The following is a 14,624-nucleotide window of genomic DNA, read 5'->3' as shown; positions in this document are numbered from 1 at the left end:
GCTCTGGGTTTTTCTCTGGAAGAAATGTCCCAGGTGTACCTGGGACTGTTTTGGTGTGTGCCTGAATAAGTATTTGCCAGTGTGTGTGTGTGTGATCCCTTGGTATCTGCATGTGATCCTGTCTGGCATTCTTGTGTTTCTAGGCTTAGGTGTGTGTTGAATTGTGCACCTGTATGTATGTCCCTGAGAACCCATCTCTCCATGTATGGCATTGTGCATTCCTGTGAGCGCCCTGAGTGTGTCCTGGAGTGTGGCTGTGTCCAGGGGCTGCTGGCTCTGTGCCCTCCTTGGCTTCACTCCCTGCTGCCTGAGTGAGCTGACACCTGCTCCCTGAGCACTGGGCCCCCTCCCCCACCTGGCAAGGACAAGGAAGGACACGGAGACAGAGTCAGGCAGAGACAGACTTGGGGGGGGGGGGACACAGAGAGCCAAGTAGGCTGGAGAGGTGGTGACCCAGAGTCATGTGATCAGCATCAGAGCCCAAGACCCAGAAGAGAGAAAGAGTAATGCCAATATCCAGACATCAGAGAGAGGGAGACCCAGAGTCTCACAGGAACCCAGAGCACCAAGTCCGGAACTGCTGAAACAGACCAGAGATCAAGGATGTGGCTCCCCAGCCTCCCTCCCTCCCACTCTAGACTTTCCAGCCCCAGCTGTGCCTCCTCCACATACCCAAAGCAGAGTTCTCCAGGTCCTGGGAGTCTGTGCCCAGGGACTGGAAACCAGCCTCCTTCTTGCAGCTGCTGGCTGTGTGCGTGCGTGTGTGTGTGTGTGTGTGCCACCATCTGTGTGCAGTCCTGGGCTGGGGCCGGCTTACCTTGCACACAGCCTTCCCTATCACACCCTCTTCATACGTTGCCTACATTTTCACAGGCCCAGATCATGCACATCTTTACACACACGCCACACAGTCAGCCACATTCCTTCATTCCCAGAAACATGCCCTAGATTTCCTTCTCTAACCTATCTGCACATTGGGCTGGGAAGCCCACCATGCACACAGCCAAACAGTAAATCTCACCTTCCTAAGCTCTCCCAGCCAGCCATTCACCCTTCAGCAGCCTCCAAGGGCGGCTATCCGCTTGCCACAGATAGGCAGACACAATACCAAATTTGTTAATTCCAACAGACTATGCGCTCAAAGGCAGGGAGGGACCCCACCTGTTTTGTTCACTGCTATATCCCAAGTGCCTAGGCCATTGCCGGGAATCTTGTAGGTGCTTAAGAAATATTTGTCGAATGAATGTGTTTACAGTGTCCCTAATAGTCACTCAGAGAACCCATAGTAATTTACAGCCACTCAGTGAAAACCACTAATGGGTACCACAGTGTATATACATCAGAAGGCATCTTACCAACACCTAGGACAACACATTAAATATAGGTGTGTGCACACAGGTGGGTGCTTCTGTGTAAACACTCAGCACAATAGCTGGATTAGAGATTCTCAACTTTGCACATTAGAATCACCAGGGTGGCTTTTAAAAATCCCATTGCCCAGGCCCCATCCAGCCCAATGAAATCAGACTTTCTGGGCTGAGAAACATTGATCTAGATGAACGGACCTGAGAACGTTGACAGTAAGGTTATTACCAGGGATGTGGGTAGAATGGGTTTTCACTGTTAACAATATATCGAAGCAGACTCCCAAACCAGATTACTCGGGTTTGAACTCTGGTATCACTATTTACTCACGAGTGGTCTTTGTAAATTGCCTCTCTGCACTTGAATTTCCTGTCTGTAACGCAGGATAATAATCATTACAATCAAGCCTTATCATAGAATTGTTGTGGACGCGGAATGAATCTTATATAGAGAGTTTAGAACAGTACCAGGTACATAATAAATAAATCATTTCCTATATTTATTTAAACTTGGAGTGAATTTCCTAAGCAAGATTTTTTTTTCTTAGTTTAAATTGTTATGAGAGACCAGGGGCTCAGAGTCAGACTATGTCTGCCCACTTCTCCTGTGGTCTTGGACAAGTCACTTGCTCTATGTCTCTGAATCAATTTTTTCATCTATAAATGAGGTGAGTATCTTCTCTACCTCCAGGGTTGTTCTGAGGACTGAAAACATCAGGGAAGTATTTAACAATGGTGTGGACACCCAAACATCTTTAAGCCACATTGCTTTGATGCTTTCTGGAAGCAGGTGCAGGGCTGTGGCTGTGGTAAGGCCAAAATTTCTGAAAAGAACAGATCAAAACAGGGTGACCCTCATCCCTGCCCCACCCACTTGGACAGGATCAGAGAGACTTCCATCCCAAAGGCTGGGCCCTTGGCCCTGGCAGATCTCCCAAGTCTGCTCTCCAAAATACACCTCTGCCCTCCAAAATACGCCTCTGCCCTCTTCATCCCTTCCTAAGCCTCAAGACTGACACCCTTCCCCTCCCTGAGCTTCCATTCTCTCATTGCCCCCCACTTCCACTTTCCAGGAGCTCGCTCTCCAGGTCTCCCTCCCATCCCAGAAACCATAGCTCCATTCTTGGCAGTGAATCCCCATCCCTCCTCCAAAACCCTCTTCAAGTTAATGAGCCCCCTCCTGGGCTATAATCACCTCCCTAAACTCCCATTTCCTTCCTGGGGCTTTCCTCCCCACCCCCACCAATTCCTGGGCCCTCCCTCCCCGTTTCAAATAGCGCACCGCCCCCCCTCCCCCCCAGTCCCTTCCACTGAATTCTCCCGACTGCCCCCTTACCTCCCTGAATCTCCTCCGGGCACCCTCCGTCCCCCCCAGAGCCCTCAGTCCCCCTCCCCCCAACCTCTCCCAAGCCTGCCCCACCTGGACAGCGTCCCCAAGCTGCTTCTGCTTTCTCAGCAGCACTGAACACACTTATTTTCTCCCTGCAGGCAATTCGTGGGGCTGAAAACAAGCTTCTCTCGCCTCCCCCACTGGTTCCATCCGTGCCGCCTACTCCAAACAGCCTCCACTGGGCGTCAGAGTGACCTTGTCAAAGCCCTCTCCCTGTCTTCTCCCCTCCACACACAGGGTCTGCTCCAAATAGACCTAAGATGTGTGGCTTCCACCTGCCCCACCCCCCAGGCCTTTACACGTGCTGTTTACCCCTCAGGTAACAAAGACCCCCTTCCGGACTCTTACTGGGTCTTATTGGGTCCCTGCCCCCACTGGCAGCACCCTACTGGAATGCAGCCTTGAGCTTAGTAGTGCCACCTTCGCCCGGCAGGCAGCCACGTGACTGTCTTCATCCGAGTCTTCTGCATGCTTGGAGGGGGCTTGGTGGGTGGATAAGCCTCACATCCAGCACAAAGGCTGCAGGTTTAGGGTTTTTTTTTTCTTAGGAGACTGTTTTACCTGCCCCATCTGAATCCTCTGGCCTCCTCTTTTGGACAGGCGTCCCCAGAAGCTGGGGGTCTCTTTCCCCCTCACACCAAGGGTTCCTCAGACTCTCCGAAGGCCTGAGCCTCAGTGGTTGGGCCGTTTAGAGCCATCCCCTGGGATCTCTTTGATGTTCAGCGGGGAGACACACAGAGAGCCACAGTCCACAGAACTTTAGCATGAAGTGGACCTATGGGGAGAGCTGTCTGCTAAAGACCAGGCAGCCCAAAGTGGTCAAGGACAGCCAGGCGCTCCCCAAAGTCAGGGGGTGGGGGACAATTTAGCCTTTCCAGGCCCACCAGAAATAGGCACAGGATTGGGTTTTCTTCATACAAAGTTTACAAAAGCTGGGAGGAAACAGACCTGGGATTTGGGGTTCAGGGTGGAGAGAGGAAGGCAGAAATATCAGGGCTGGGACGCCTGCCTGGGTGGTTCAGTCGGTTGAGCTTCCGACTCTTGGTTTCGGCTCAGGTCATCATGATCTCACAGTTTCGTGAGTTCGAGCCCCTGTCTGGTTCTGCACTGGCAGCCCCGGAGCCTGCTTGGGATACTCTCTGCCCCTCCCCTGCTCATGTTGTCTCTGTGTCTCTCGAAATAAATAAACTTATAATAATTGAAAAACAAAAAGTACCAGGGTTACTGGCCTAGTCAAACTCTGGAATTTGCACAGGTGTGCAAGTGCAGCTGTGTTGGGGCAAAATGGGGGTCTGGAGACCAAGGAGACCCAAGACCTAGGGTGAATGGGAGATACGCAAGCAAGCGTACTCCAGTCCTTGTCGGGAAGGGGTGTGTCCCATAAGGGTTCTTGGGCTTAGGGCAGAATGTGTATCTCAAAGACAGGTGTCCCCGAACCAGGGTAGAACTGTAGGGCCCAAAGGCTGGGGTGACATAGTACAAATGAAGGACTAGAGTCAGGAGACCTGGGATCTAGGATGGAATGAAGGGCCCCAAAGCGGAGAGACCCAGGACCTGATTCATAACAGGGATCCCTCAGGGAGAGGAAACTTAGGACTTGGGGGAGAACAGGGGGTCCTAGATGCAAGCGTCCCTGTATTTTGGGGTCCTGGGGCGTGGGACAGAAGACAGGTCTCAGGATCAAGGGAGACCCAGGACCTAGGCCAGGCAGAATTCCTGGATCTGGGGCGTAATGCAAGGACCAGAAGGGACAAACTCAGAGGGAAGGAACACGTGAAGGCATTTCAACTCTGGGGCACCAGTGCCTGGCGACAAAACCCAGCCACTTCCATTCCATCCACCCTCACTCACCCCCCTTTTCACAAGACACAAGGTGGGGGTTTTTTTTGTGTTTTTTTTTTTTTTTTGCTTTTTTTCATTTCTTTTTAATACAAACTTGGATCTTTGGGTGTGTCCTGCCAAAACAGAAAACAACAACAACAACAGAAGAGAAAACCCAAAAGAGTGAAAAATAAGAAAGAAAGAAAAAAAAAAAAGCTCCCGCAAGAGGTTCTTCTCCCTCCCCCCTACCATGCGAATTTGCACACCACGGGACCACAGCAGGTTTACAGAATGCAATATACAATCCACGATTTATAATAAAACAGTATATACAATAAATAGGATATTGTTCATTTTTGTCAAACGACCTGTAGATAAATTTCTCAGTGCATACTTGCAGGGGCTCTGGACACCTCGGGGCCCCGCTCGCAACCTCTTGCACACGCTCGCGCTCTCTCTCTCTCTTTTTTTTGTCTTTTTCTAAAACTGTGTTTTGTTTTTTAAGTTTTGTACATTTTTAAAAAGTATTTACAATTGCTGGTTTTGTGCAGAAAGGGCTCACCTTCGGCTTCTGCGTGGAGGAGATGGGCAGGGAGGGGTGGGGGGATGTGGGAGTGCAAGGGGTACAGGGGGTGGGGCTGGAGGCAGAGGGGCAGGCGCTCCTGCCAGAGGACAATGTGGACGCTGGGAGGGGTCTTGGCGTTGGTTTTCTGAAAGCTGCAAAGAAACACAAAAGAGGCAGAAGTCAGCTGTAGGCACAGACATGGAATTCTGAGAACAGGGACCCCTGTTAAGAGTGGGACCCCCACTGGTCCCTACCAGGACTCTGGGAGAGGCTAATCACATCATTCTTTTTCCCAGAAAACTCCAAAGAGGACTCCTCCCCGCCGTGAGATAACGGACTGCTTCTGGCTTTCTCTGAACTCAGTTTCCCTAGGTGTAAAATAGGTTTGTATCCAAGGCGCATACCATTGAGAGGTAAAGGAGAGGAGTCAGGGCTCCAGGCAGTGCAATTTGTTAAGCATTTGGGCTCCTGAGTCAGACACAATCAAGTTCAAATGCTAGCACTACTACCGGATAGCTCTATCACGTTGGGCAAGTCGGTGAATCTCTACGAGCCTCAGTTTATTCATCTGTAAAAAGGGGATAATGAAATTATCGCACAGGTTTGTTGGGAGGATTCAGTGGTTTAAGGTAGGTTAACCCTGGTACATAAAACATACTAACTACAAGTCATTATTATTTCCCGGGAACCTGGGCCAGCTAGGTGCCCCAAGCCTCAATTTCCTCGTCCAACGAGTTTAGGAATTCCTTTAAGTGAGGCTGTTCTGAGGAGTGACACAGTGGGGAAGACAGGGCTTGAGCACACCTGGGCACTCTCATTTCTTCTAATTTCAACCCTTTCTCAGCCCCCTCCAATGCTATTCTGTTCCTCATAGAGGCGCGAGGTGATGAGGAAGTCTGTCTAAATAAAGGAATGAAGAAATTGCCCAGCACAATACCATCAGTGTTTGGCTGTACCCCTTGCCCTCCTGCCGCTCAGAAACTCTGAAGTTCCCAGCCTCTGCAATCACTAGACATTGGAGGCCTGAAGTACCCCTCTCCAGACTTCTCCATTCAGAACCCATGGTTTTGCTGGGGCGAGCGGGAAGATGCCCAGAGGGACAGGGATGGGCTCAGTTATTCTCAAGGCCGGCAGTCATTAGCCTGGCACTTTGGGGAGTTCTGGCCTCCTCGCAGAGCCCTGAAATTCCCATCCCCGCACTTCGTGAGCGACCATCCCACCAGAATTAAGGTGGGGGGGGGTCTAAAACTGCCTCCTAAGACCCCTCAGCAGGCCGTCCTCCCTCCCCCACCCCTGCAGGAACCCGGCAGCCACAGAAAACCTTTCCTCCCTTGTCCTTTCTTGGCTTCCCTTCCCAACAGGGCCACATTTAAATTCTGCTCAGCCCCGGCTGCTGTCTGCTGGGCAGTCAGCCCTGGGGAAGACTTTTGTCCTGAAGCTGGACTTGCCAGGACTCCCCCCAGGGCCAGGGGAACCAGGTGGGCTCTCACAAGGCTGGGGCAGCCCCCATCCCGGTGCATCACCCAGGCAGGCAGCAAGCAGAGGCGGGAGGGGAAGGGGTGCGCCTGTTAGGGTGCAGCTGAATTAGAACCAGGATGAACGGTGGACGAGCAGCTCTGGAGGCGCGGGGTGGGGGTGCTGCTGGGGTGGATGTCAGTTCTCCGTTAGGGTGATCATCAAGAACAGCTGTGGGGACAAGCAGGGCACCCGCGAGGGCCTGGGACTACTGCCTCTGGCGGAACGGGTTCAGCTGGGGCGCCAGGGGCACCTATCTGTAGAGCAGCCTTATGGCAGCTGAAGAACCGCCTTTGGGGTGACGGGTATAGTGCGCTGGGGTGACAACTGAGGGGGAGATTCTGGACCAGCTGCTCCAAACCACTCAGCAAGTGGACCGTACCAAACCCCAGACTTCCCTGCTCCCCACCCCCTCAAGGGCCCTGGGGCAGGCTGGGAGCCTCTGCACAAATCCCTGTCGCCCCCGCCCCCTCCGGCCCTTAGCCACTGCCAGTGACCCTCTCCAAGCCAGGTCTCCATGGTGATCTCAGCCCAGCAGGCAGCTCCTGCCAGAACCATTCCCCCGTGGTGCCGGCGGCCAGGCAGCAGGGAGGCTTTCTCACCCTCTGCTCAGCCCTCACTGTCTCACCTTCCTCCTCCCTCTGTCCTCCCCAGCTTTCGGGACTGGGCCAGAATCTGGGGGATGGGGGGAGAATCAAACCGAGAGGTTCCTGAGTGGGGAGAAGGGAGGATGCTACAGCCATGTCGAACCCTGACCTCTACAAAATGAACCAAACGCTGTCCTGCCAGGCGGCCCTGTGCTGGGGGCACTGGGGACAGAGCAGAGGAGACAGATCTGGCCCCTGCCCTTGAAGGGCTCACAGAGCAGAGAGTGAAGCAAAGCAGACCCCAAAGCAGGCAATTACAGGGCAGGGAGATGGGGGCTGTGCTACAGGGGTGGGGGCGGGGTTCAAGGAGTGCAGAGGGTGCACCTAACCCAGCCTTGGCAGGAGGGACTCTGGCTCTTCAAGTCACTGCTGAGCACAGTGCCCAGCACATGCCAGGGTCAAGAATGGGCGCTGACCGAATGCCAGAGCAACGACCAGTGTTAAGTCCGATCAGCATGTCAAGGTCCAGCTCAGGTCTTGCACATCTCCAGGATGCCTCCTTAGACCACCCTGTTACCATAGCTACTGGTGCCTCTTGTCATTCCCTTCCACACTCCTCCAGGGCAGAGACTTGTGTGTGGTACCTGCACACCCCCAGTGCCAGCATGCACCTGGAGGCCCCAGGACACCAGCCATTGCTGAGACTTAACCTTTTAGCGCCTCCACACTGAACCACCACAGAACCACGTTCCAGTGAGTCCTCGCGCTCCAGCAGTTTTACCGTCTGTGGTGCCTGGGCACAAAATGGTCTCTGCCGGTCAGCAGGGGCTGGCACTGGGGGCATGGAGGGATAGCTGAGCAAGGATTCACAGCGCTGCAGATCAGGTAGAAATCAGGCTGTCCAGAGAGCTCTCTTCCCCCAAAAGGAGCACACGTTTGTGTATTTGTTTAAGTGACCCGCTGACAGGTATTCACACCCACTAACCACCAGGCCGGCCGTGAGCCCCGGTGTACCCTCCACCTTCTGGTCTCTGCCCTCCAGGACGGGGGTCTCACCATCAAACAAGGCAGTGGAGCAGAAGGCACAGAGAATGCACGGGAGTCTGAGAGACTAATTTGCTGTGTGACCCAGGGCAAGCCCTTTCCCTCTCTGGGCTTTAGCTTCTATGTAAAATCAAGGCTTGAACAGGCAATGGGAGAGATCTTTGGGCCCCAAAGAAAGGGGGTCAGAGGCAAACCGCAGCTGCCCGAAGGCTGATCCACCCCCTCTGACATTTTCAGGCGAAGTCAGGCCTGTGAGTCCCTCAAATGTTTCCCTGGGGCTCAGACCACACTTGACAGATGGGAGACAGTCTGGCGGGACAGACCGGCTGTAGGGTGGGGGTGTGGCTCCCTTCCCCACCCCGGAGCATTGTTTTCAAAATCTGTCCACTAGTGACCATAGGCGCTCCTTAAATTCTGGCTCTGCCTGCCATCCCCTCCTTAGGGACCTTCCCCCACCTCCTCCACTGTTGGGCATAGAGGGGGAGGCTATGGGCACCAAACAGGGTTCATATCCATGGTCACCCACCAAGCTTGTGTGACCTTATATCTCCCACCTTGATGCTGCATGCTGCTTACCAGTCTGAGGAGGCTCTACCCCCAACACCTGCACTCTCTGCCTTCCTGATCAGAGGTACCTCTGCAGACAGGCACTAGCGATGAGTGTATGTTGGGCATGTAACTGAGTGATCCCCAAGGGCCCCTCCTGGCTCTGTCATTCCATGCTTCCTGCTGTGGCATCTTTGGGCGAGTCCCCCTCCGTCTGTAAACTGGGCGGGATTGTACTTGGAGAACTCCAAAATCCTAGTTAGCCTGCAGAGTTTGAGTTGATTTATTCATACACCCCGCCCTTGCCCCATCTTAGGAACGTATGTGAGGAGAGCAGGGGTGAGAGACAGTCTCCTACCCACTTCCAGTGCTCACCCTTCCCTCTCAATTCTCTATGGTCTACATGTTCCTCTTTGACTCAAGGCAAAAAAACAATGTCCCAGGCATGATGAGACACCAGGGAGGCCAGGGAACACACAGAGACGAGCAACTAGCCTAAAGGAGCCAAGGAGGACGTGATAAGGAGGACATTCCCGGGAAGGGCTGTCATGGATGCAGAAAAGGCTGGAGATCAAGTGGGCCTGGGAAGGATCCTGGAACACTTCTTGGAGGAGGTGATATCTGAATGAAAGATAGGAACTGACAGGTGGGAGACGGACGGTAGGCAGGAAAGAGCAGCCCAGGCCAGAGACAGCCAGAGGCAAGGCACAGGGTGCACCGGGGAAAAGGCTGGCCCGGAGAGCCTCCTGATTCCACTCCTGGAAAGGGAGAGTGTGTGAGAAGGAGGTCAGGGACGAAAAAGACCTGGAGAGCCAGGCTAGGTGACTGGGTCATTATTTTGTAAGCCTGGAGACGAGAGGATGCAATCAAGAGATGTTAAGCAATGGATTCACAGGAGCACATGTGTTTGAATGAATTGATCCGTAAATATCCAGGGGGCTCTGGACACCGGGCATCCAGAAATGCTGAAGTCCAAGCACTTTGGTGGCCACCAATGGGGGAATGGGCTCGGGCTGGGGGCAGGAGCTAGGGGCAGAGATGTGGCAGGCATGGGTTGCACTGACCCAACGTTACTGCTTCTGGAGCCTCAGATTTGTTCAAGGCCCATCTTCTGCCTCCAGGAAGCTCTTGCTGCCTGCCCTGCTCATGGTTCAAGGGGAGCGGTCCCTGGTATATCCGGTGGGACCATTTCAGTCCCCGCCCTGGAGAGTGATGCCCACATGGGGGCTTTCAACAAACACCTGTTGATAGGCTGTAAACTATGAGGGCAGGACCGCGCTTGTCTTGCTGGGTGGTGACCTCAGCACCAGCTGCAGTGCCTGGCCCAGGGCAGGTGGCGGGCTCATGCGTGTGTTCAACACGGAATGAGCCCACTTCCCCTTGCCCTCTAGCACAGAGGGCACCATGGCAGCAAAAGTGATGATAACAAAGATGGCAAACCTGACTTCACATTACAGAGTCACAAGGCCATCGTTTTCAGATGACCTGCCCCGGGAGAGCGGCCTGGTGTGAAGCACTGCTTGGGAAGGGTTTCTAGCTGAGCTGGGTCATTGAGAAGTCTGGGTCCCGTTGCCCATGAGGCTTCAGGGCCCTTGGCGTGGGGCTGTCACTTAGTTTGTGACTAACTAACCCCCCACCCCCCGCCGCCAAGAGGAATCAGCCAAAAACTAGGTGATGTTTCACAGCCTCCCACCAAAGACCCCAAACCCACACTAGATACAAAATCCTTCCTCGGAGGTAGCAGGGGCAGCAGGTAAAGGAAGCCTGGCTCCAGAGTCCAGAGCAAGGAGGAAAGGGTCAGAGGTGTTGTGTGACTCACACAGACTGGGTGACAGAATTCAGTTGGTGGGAGGCATTTATCCACCCATTTACCAACCCCGGACTACGTGCCTATTGTGTGCCAGGGACTGGGCTAAGGGCTTCCTGGGTAATCTCATTAATTCTACAAGGGATGCAGCAAGGTGACGTGACTCACCAGGTCACGTAACTGGTAAGGGATGGAGCCAGGCCCTGCACAGAGGCTGGTCCGCACCTACAGGCCTGCTCTGTGCCACCATCCTCCCATTTCAGGGCCTCGCTCCCCGCGGTTCTTCCGGGTCCACAGGGATGTGGGGAAATGGGAGAGGAGGAGCATGAGAGGGCATGTTCACAGAGAGATTATATTTCCAGGAAATGAGGACTCAGAATGAGACGGCCCGGCTTGAAAATGGCTGTGGGAGAGGCCAGAAAGAAGACGGGAGGGAGGTCGGCGTGCAGAGGAAGCCGCAAGAGGCAGGGCAGAGATGGCTGGCCCCTGACGTGAGGGCTTCTTGCTCGGGGCCAGAGGCAAGATCAAGTGACCTCTTGAGGTTTCAAGACACAGAGAGACAAAGCGCAGAGCAGCCGGGGCCTGGCCCAGGTCCGGGCATGCCTGCTGACCCTGGCTGGCTAGTGGCCTTGGAAACTGCTTCCTGCTCCGGTCAGGCCCCAGGCTGGTGTAACCTTGGAAGACCTGTGACATTTCTCTTGGCCTCAGGTCCAGGCCTGAGAGGGAACAGGGAGGACAGGGGGACTTGAGATTCCTGAGCACCTTGGAGCACCTTCCTGATCCCATCCCCACCCCGAGGGTCTGGGAGGGCTGATCTTCAGTCACAAGGGCCCAGTGTGGAGTCAGTCTCCCTGGTGCCCACGCGCTCCCAGCCCCCTCCCCCTTCCCTCTCTGTCCCACCAGCTCAGCTCTCTGACCAAAGGGGTCCCACATTTCCAACTTTGGCTCCCCAGAGGTCACAGTGGGGTGTGACCTCCCCTTGCCCACAGCTCCCTCTGCCTGGAATGCCCTTCCCCTCCAAGTCTCTGTCCAAATCCTGCCTTTTTCAAGGTCAAGCTCAAATGCAGCTTCTTCCATGGAACCTCAAGATCCATTTAAAATGTCAGACCCAGAAACACTCGTAGGGAGCTTCCAATCTGTCATTTGGTGGATGGTGAATCAGTGGCGTGGGTTGGAGGGGGAGCGGGATGGCAGGGTACCCAGGTTCTGGGGGAGCAGCACTGGGTTCAAATCCTGACTACACTATTCACTAACTGCAGATACCCTGGCAAGGTTCACAGCTGCACCTGCTTCCTCAGTTCTCTGATGGGGTGCCAGGGGGAGGGCGCGACCGTTTCCTGGCCTGCCATGGACGGTCGGTCAGTGAGGTGGCGTTGCGGGACGCCCCAGCCCAGGTATGTGTTCCTTTTTTTCACCCAAAATTCTGAACAATGACTTCTGTACCTAACACCCACCCTCCTGGTTTCTCCCTACGTCTGGGCACCTGCCACTTTCCACCGGGTGTTTTCAGGGTCTTTGTGTACTAGTTTAGCTTCTTGGGATAGATACTGAGCTCTGAGGACAGGAGCCATGTCTGCTTTGTCTCCCCTCTGCCTGGTACTGGGGACAGGTATTGAGGGGCTCAAGATGTGAGGCTAAGCTCAACCATTGCTTCTAATACTTGCTCTGGGCAGCGGGGGGGTGAGGGGGGGTGGGGGGTGAGGGAAGCCTTCTAGTGGAGAATTCCTCAATGGTTCCCATTGGTCTTGGAATATAGTTCCAACTCCATCCAGTGCCCTGCCTGCCCTGTCCGCTCGCTCAGTGTTACTGCCCTCCTATCAGTTCTTCAAAGCTGAGCTCCGTCCTGCCCCCAGGGCTTTACCCATTGCTGTTCCCTCTGCCCACGTTGTTCTTCCCACTCCCTGTCTAGCTGATGCCCCTTCAGGCCAGCCGGCTGCAGGCTCCCACGGCCTCCTAGCTTTTCCTCTTTTGCTGTCCTTCGTACGGCAATCACTATCAAATGATTATCAGGTGTCTTTCTCTCTAAACTGGAAGCCCCCTGAGGCCCAGGACCTCCTCTGTGGTGTTCGCTGTGGTGCCCCCCAATGCCTGGTTCATAGCAGGTGCTGGACAGATGTCTCTGAACGCATCAGTCTGAGGACAGTGCTGTCAACTCCCAGCCCTGAGTAGGGAGCGTGGCCAGAATGTGGGGCTGGATGGCATCCCGGTTCCTCCTGTGTTCAGGCCTCACTGGATGGTTCCATTATGTATCTCACTGAGCTGTGACCTGCTCAAACTCCCAGCCCCCACATTCATTTATTTTCCCACCCAGGGCCCAGGAGGAACGGTTTTGGGATTATTTCACATTTCTGGATTATCCATGAGACATCTCCCCTCCAGTGAGAAGGATCAAGAGTTTGACATTTTAAACCCTAAGCAGCTTCTTCCCTGGCCTGCTTCGGATCTGCGGCACTGCTTGCAGTGAGACGCATGGGGAATGGGAGGCCATTTTAATCTTGGCCTGGCTTCATTAGGAGGAAAATATGCTGCCAAAAAAAGAAAAAAAAAAAAGTTTGGTCCACTGTCTATGCCACGCAGAGTTGGAAAACCTAAAAGATTATCAAAGTCAAGTTTCTTGAACAGATGGGGAAACAGAGGCCCAGAGCTGGAGGGAGTAAAAGCGTGGTCAAGGACATGCAGCAAGTTGATGGCCAACTGGGGGAATGGTCCTTCTCCAGGCCGCCTGACTCCCACGTGCTGCCCTTTGCCACCTTCAGGCACCAAGGGACGTGGGGTCAGGCAGAAAGGGGACGATAAGTTTCCACTGACACGACTTCAGGACCCTGAGTCACCCTGGCCTCGAATGGCCTCCCCAGAGCAGGCATGGGACTTTCCAGGAGCCCTGCTATTCCTCCTCCAGGAGGCTGTGGTGGCAGCAGAGGTGGAGGGTGGAGGGTGAAGGGCTCAGACAGGCCCCCAGCCCCCTCCCCCAGCACCTACCACATCTGAGCCAGTTTTGTGACAAGTCTGTTGCCCGAATAGTGGGATCTGATGGGCCAGTTGTGGCTGGATTTCTGGAGCCAGCGGTGCCTCAAGGGAAACGATTCCTCCAACCTTGTCTCCTTTTACCATTTTAGAGGCACTTTCCCCTCTTTTATTTTCCTTTTCTTAAACAAAATCTTAAGAATACTAAAACTTTGGACTCCACCTAATGAGGACACAGTGCCTAAACATCTAGCAAAATTGAACAGAACTCTTGGAAAGGCACTGGGCTTCAGGAAAGGGACAGTTTCTTCCAGGCAGGAAATCTCCTGCTTGGGGACAGACCCACTGGGTGCAGGTTGTCAGGCACAGCAGGATCCCAGCAACCCTTCTCCACTTCTGGGTTCCCCTCCCGCCTACCTCTGAGCACCCCAGGCCCACCTCAGGTCAGAGATATGGAAAGATAATCTTTGGGTGCACCCTGAGAGACCAGGGAAGATACTTCCGGCCATTCTGTAAAGCCCTAGCAGAGTGTGACCAAGACATAGTGACCACACCCTCAGCCTGGCCCTTGCCAGACGGCGTCTCGGACTAAACGAAGCTCACGGAGATATGAGGGAGGCTGGCAGGGTCCGTACCCTGGATGGGCCCTGGCAGTTAATTATCACCCTGGTTTACCTTTCACTCATCTCCCACAGGGCCATGCAAGATGGCCCTCCCTTGGGAGAGGTCGAGTGGTAGCTATTTATTTCCTGGGACTCGGCCGGTGTCTGCCTAGGACCTGGCATGGACAAGGAAGATAAACATCTGATGGAACCAAACCAGATGGCCGCGTCCAGTCTAGGGTTCTCCAACCGTTTCAATAACTGAACGTCCCAGCCTCATGCCGGCTTCCCCACCCAAGCACCCCATCCCTTCCTGAAGACCGTCCCCAACGTCTAATCCCAGACTCCTTCCTGAATCCCAACTTCCTAGTATCAGGTCCCTGGTCTTGTCCTTAAATCCTGCCTGCTCATCGCTGTTC

At 54.1% G+C, this 14,624-nt stretch overlaps 1 protein-coding gene across 4 annotated transcripts in view; it reads right to left on the bottom strand.

Annotated features, from left to right (window-relative positions):
* Positions 1–4,660: 4,660 nt before the first annotated feature.
* Positions 4,661–14,624, bottom strand: part of AHDC1 (AT-hook DNA binding motif containing 1) — a 64,109-nt gene continuing 54,145 nt past the window's right edge. For all 4 annotated transcript variants that reach the window (XM_039232169.1, XM_039232164.1, XM_039232178.1 and 1 more), the window contains exon 7: positions 4,661–5,292. The gene's annotated coding sequence lies outside the window, so the exon portion shown is untranslated. The remainder of the gene's footprint in view (positions 5,293–14,624) is intronic.

The sequence above is a fragment of the Hyaena hyaena genome, unplaced genomic scaffold (assembly GCF_003009895.1).
Source record: "Hyaena hyaena isolate Hyena2069 unplaced genomic scaffold, ASM300989v1 scaffold_3, whole genome shotgun sequence".
Taxonomy (NCBI): domain Eukaryota; kingdom Metazoa; phylum Chordata; class Mammalia; order Carnivora; family Hyaenidae; genus Hyaena; species Hyaena hyaena.
The sequence above is the reverse complement of the archived record's forward strand: the minus strand, read 5'-3'. Positions and strand labels throughout refer to the sequence as shown.